This window comes from Haliotis cracherodii, unplaced genomic scaffold (genome assembly GCF_022045235.1).
Source record: "Haliotis cracherodii isolate W230 unplaced genomic scaffold, xgHalCrac1.p SCAF_27, whole genome shotgun sequence".
NCBI classification, from domain to species: Eukaryota; Metazoa; Mollusca; class Gastropoda; order Lepetellida; family Haliotidae; genus Haliotis; species Haliotis cracherodii.
In genome coordinates this window covers 2,143,564-2,149,088 of record NW_027266283.1, presented here as the reverse complement: position 1 = coordinate 2,149,088, position 5,525 = coordinate 2,143,564, and the positions used below count along the sequence as shown (strand labels likewise).

Sequence of the window (5,525 nt, the reverse complement as noted above, 5' to 3'; positions counted from 1 at the left end):
GTGGCAGATACCAAGCCGGATACCAGATCCGTGGTATCCGGCAGGACACCTCACCTGAAAGTATGCCACCTGGAATCCGGGTATCCGGCAGCGGATACCTCACCGGATACCTCAATCTGGGTGTCCAAGGATCCGGCACCGGATACCAAGGATCCGGCACCGGATACCTCATTCTGAGTTTCCAAAAACATGTCACAATTTGGGGGTGCATTTTGTTCAATTAAGTGTGAAACACCTAAATATATATTGGAAACTAGCCATGAAAATTGAACATTGCTGAAGGAATCCGGCAGGTATCCGGATGCAATCCTGGTAAATGATGTTAGCCTGGGCATATCAGATAGCTGTAGTAACATTCTGTGTCATTTTAGTTGTATATATCCCCTTAAAGTTGAGATCTATGGGCATGTACTTTTGGAGAAGACAATTTTTTCAATCTTTTTAGATGTTAAGCTGTTTAATGAACAAACATTAGTTCTAATACGTGTATGATGATATCCTTAAATTTCATGTTCAGACTTCCAGATTGTTCTGAGTGAAAGTATAAACTCATCGACTGTGTGCTCACTTGGGCCTTTGGTCCTAGTGAGATGATAATATGATTATTTGTAAAGGTACAAGTACTTGTTGCGAGCATACCAGCTTCATTTAAGTTTGAAACACAATATGCCTCACTCTGAGGGTGACATGTACCAGATTTCATCACACTACAGAGAGCTGTTCCTCAGTTACTGTGAACATTTTTACTGAAAGACATTGAAAGCTAATCTGACCTTCAATATCAGTTGCGAATATTTCAAAAACAATTGTAAATTGCTTCATTCAGTATAACATTGACAAACATATGACAATGATATACAACTATATGAGTAAGAGTTATTTAGACTTCTGCAGGAAAAGGCACATTAGAGAACAAGAGTCATCAGAAAGATGACATAACCCCCCGGCAGATGTCTGTAAAGTAACCACTAGTAAATGTGCATTTCTGTATGTAATGAGTCAACAGTTTAAAGTTCTTTAAGAAGCATACATTGTTTATCCACAAAAGATCCACCATGGTCGCATCCATATGAATGCCAAGTTTTGATCAAATACATTGAATGGTTTTCGAATTCTGCCCCAGAAACGAACCTCATCCCCAATTGAGTCTATGTCCAACGTCATTCCATAAAAATTTAAAAAAATAAAAATTAGAAAAATCCCAAAATATCAAAAGGCAACACTTCAGTATGTGCCTGATAGCTTTGCCAAGTTTCGATCAAATACACTGAATGGTTTTTGAATTCTGCCCCGGAAACGAACCCCATCCCCAATTGAGTCTATGTCCAACGTCATTCCATAAAAAAAAAAATTAATTTTTTTTTAGAAAAATCCCAAAATACCAAAAGGCACCACTTCAGTATGCGCCTGATAGATTTGCCAAGTTTCGATCAAATACACTGAATGGTTTGGGAATCCTTCCCCTGGAAAAGGAAATGATTACGGATGGACGGACGGACAGACAGACTGGCTGATCGCTATATCACCCCATATTATATGCCGGGGGGGGGGGGGGGGGGGGGGGGGTAAAAAGTAAGTGTATGACCTGTTGCCAACTTCTATCCCTGCCCTAAGGAAGAGTTTGGCCATTAACAATTTTTTTGTCTGGCTATGACATTGACCTTTGACATAGCAGATCAATGTGTTATTCCAAAGATGTCTAAGCAATGCATGGTTTCATCCGATAACTGTGGCTATCAAACTGAGGCAAAATATTGGAAAATCCCCATTTACACACCTGGCTAAAGAAACATAAACAACAAACAAATTATCAATTTCTTTTATTTATATGCCTATATCACACACTGAACATTGTTCACATGATGGTTCCTGATGCAGTATGCAATTTCCTCCTATTCTTCAATACTCATAACAGAGTGGGATAACTGTTCGCTTGAAAGCATAAGCAGACCATGCTCACCAGTTCAGAGTTACTTGCCCTCAAATATCCTTTCCCTTCTATATTGCCATGGAAAAACAGGAACCAGGATGAGGGGAGGCCAGATCGGCTCTATCCCTGTTGCATTGTGTTAGTAGAATTGTGAACATTCTATTTGGTGTTTGGGTCCACATTTATAGACAAGTAGTCGCAAACATCATTCCTTTCAAGTGATTACCACATGGCCAAAGACAATAATTTCTTCAACGTCCTTGAAGGGTCCCACTCCGACTTGGCATTGGTTGGTCTTCTCACATTAGCCAGACCAGCCTTTGTGAGTGTGTCCCAGTGTCAATTGGGATATAACTTCTTGGTAGGCCCCCATTGAAATAACAGGATTCTCCTCATCACTGTCTGCCTATCACTTCTGATATCTGGAAGGGTCCTTCCAGACTGTCAACCAGTCATCCGGGTATCTCAAGCTGGACTTCAGTTTCTGCAAAATTATGTATAAAGATTGTAGCAATAGAAAAGAATTGTTGCAACATGTACTTACAGATAAAAGGCAGCAAATTCACTTAATTTATCATCTTTGAGTTTTGTTATATACCAAACATTTGAGATATATATTGTTCCATGCTGATGAGTTGAAACAATCATTAACTGACATCTCTTAAAAATGCTTCCCATACAAGCCAAAGTAATAGATGAGGTAGCAAGTGGGCTCATTGATCGCTCGCAATCGTACCCAATAACGTGGGATGTTGTCCATAACAGTCATCATCGGTGCGTCTGGATCGAGCTCATAACATTACTCACTGGTTTGTCTAGTTGGGATTTGAGATTTGATTATTTATAATCCTTGTCATTTAGCTGAACTATTGTTGGATGTGGTGTTAAATGAGTGAAATGGGAAGAGAGCCCGAAGTGATGCAGGTCTTACATGTTTACCACTTTGATGAAACCCACAAGCAAGTGTATGATGCTACCCTCGATTCAAACCCACGACCATTGGTTTCTGTCCAGCCCAAGAGATGCAACTATGCACAGCAAGTTGTGGTGCCTTTGATAATTAGGCCATCCATGCCAACAGGTGATAAAGAACAAGCAAACTGAAAAAATATTTGCAGAATAGCTACATGAACATGATGAACCAAACAGAATAATTTCAAATATTTACCACTCACTGCTACTCTTCTCTTGTTCCTCATTGCTTCCCTTTTTCCATTGATGCTGTGCAGATGACTGACTCATTCATTCATCCAGACATTCTGCAAAAATAAGTAGCATTTACATTACAGAAATATCCAAACTGTACATGCTGTACATTGAATTCAATTGAAAAGGCCCCAGTTGAGTTTCCAACTTAGAACTGTCCTTATTAAAATATTTCATCCCAAACATTCAGAGATAAAACATAATCCCATATTTAACAACTGTCAAACAATTATTGGGTCATTCAACATACACTTTACATAGGGAATCACTTGTTGCAAAAAAGATCCTCGCCAAGGTCAGAGTCATTCCATGAAATATTGAATTATTTAGTTATGAAGCTTATACAAAACAAGGACATAACAGTGTAATTATAAAAATATGTTAAGCGTAAAAAAAGTAAAGTCTTAGGTGGCCATTATTGTAAATTATAGTCTGTATTAGCATCCCACAAAAGTTTAGAGTTAATAATCGTTCCTAGATCTTTGTACATTTCTTCATTATCTATAAAAAGCGGATCTAATTTGGATCATCTTGTTTTGACCACAAATCCATTACGCCCCTTATGCAAATCCTTGTCGTCATAACAAACAGTTGACCATAATACTAAAAAAAGGACCCTTGGCGTTTACGGTAAAGTATGTAGAGCAGGAAAATATCAAAATCAATCCGTTCCATAAGATCTCTGCACGGAAATCATAAGGTCACGAAGCCCTGCTACGTACCTGGCATCCGCATTTGCTGCCAATCGCCTTTCCAAATACTGTTGACTTCCGCGTTGTGGATGGCTCAGAGGAACTTCGGCCGGCATTTCCGTGGTGGAGGTGAATGAGAACAATGTATCGATACACGAGGTAAGCTTATCGTAATCAAGCATGACAGTGTATATCGATACACGAGGTTTGTTTACGTCCATGTTCTAAAATGGCGCCCTGGACCGCAGGGGAATATGGGTAAATTGGCTTGTTCCGGGTTAACACAAAGCTGGGCCCCCGTCTCTAACATCACAATATTGTTTGGCGCAAGTTGGCGATGCGCATAGGGAGCCCGGAACCAGTTTAACACGACATAAGCTGGTTCCCGGCTCTCTATGCGCGTCGTCAACTTGCGCCAAGTTATATTAGAGACGAGGCCCAGCTTATACACTGAACACGATCGGTCATTTCGTCAAAATTGGCCAAATATTGAGATTGCAGCTGAGGTAATGCTGGCAGCTGAAGTGACACATTAAGGTAAGGAATATGTGAATATTACAATGATCACGTATTAAAGTAATTTACCACATGTAAGCCTGTCACATGTGACACATTAACTTTCATAGCCAACATGTAAGTAAATGTATCAGAATATAATTATATTTTTATATAACAAGTAGCCTGTCTATCATATGTTAGTATTTGCTTATGTATATAATGAAGAAATATGTTTACTTTAACTGGATAATTTATATGCTAATGTGACTCACTGTCTTATTTCATATACTCCCTTTACTCTGTGAGATGATTAATAGCCTCAACATATTTTTCCAGATGTGAAGAATCAAGAACAGCTTTAATGACAGGGAAGTTTTGCATCAGAGATCATCGTGAAGTGGAAGATAAGACGTTTTAAGGGTATGAACATTTTCACTTGAACTAGCTGAACAATAACCATGATGACAACTTTATCATGGGGGAATTTTGGGTGGTGGGGTAGCCTAGTGGTTGAAGCGTTCACTCTTTGTGCTGAAGACCCATGCAGGTTTGATTCCTGCCACATAGCTGCGATATTGCTGAGTGTGGCGTTAAACATCAAACAAAGCTAACAACCGCATACATACTCACATGGGGATTCCAGGTTGAAGTTAGTCCCCATCAACATGATCAACCTATGCTAGTTGTAAGAGATAACTTAATGGATCGGCTGATCAGGCTCGCTGACTTGGTTGATCCATGTCATTGTATCCCAATTGTGTGGATGGATGCTCATGATGTCAATCACTGGATAGTCTGGTCCAGACTTGATTATTTACAGACCGCCGTCATTTAGCTGGAATATGGCTGAGTGCAGAGTTAAACAACAAACACCAACATGATTCTACAACCTGCTCTTGTGGATACCATTTTGAGGATCCTACACATAACTTCTTTTCGGGTCTTAACTATTGCAATATGTTCTACTACATGTGTTTTAAACATATATTTTTTTCATTGGCTTATCTAAATGATGCTCAAATACAAAATAATTAATAATATAATACTAATTCTATACTATTGCAAACTATCAGTTGAGCAATAATGTAATCATCTGATTATAATTAGAAAATGAAGGAGAAGTCCATATTGATTAAATCTACCAGATTCTGAGATAAATGCACGTATTGATTGATTTATTTCAATGTTTTCCTGTACAT

The 5,525-nt window shown here is 38.9% G+C and overlaps 1 long non-coding RNA gene across 1 annotated transcript; it reads right to left on the bottom strand.

Annotated features, from left to right (window-relative positions):
• Window positions 1–1,758: 1,758 nt before the first annotated feature.
• LOC139473267 (uncharacterized) lies at window positions 1,759–4,063 on the bottom strand. The gene is made up of 3 exons (XR_011653926.1): window positions 3,859–4,063; window positions 3,099–3,189; window positions 1,759–2,414 (listed from the first exon to the last, which is right to left on the bottom strand). It is a non-coding gene; the product is annotated as an uncharacterized lncRNA (long non-coding RNA).
• Between the last annotated feature and the right edge of the window lie 1,462 nt (window positions 4,064–5,525).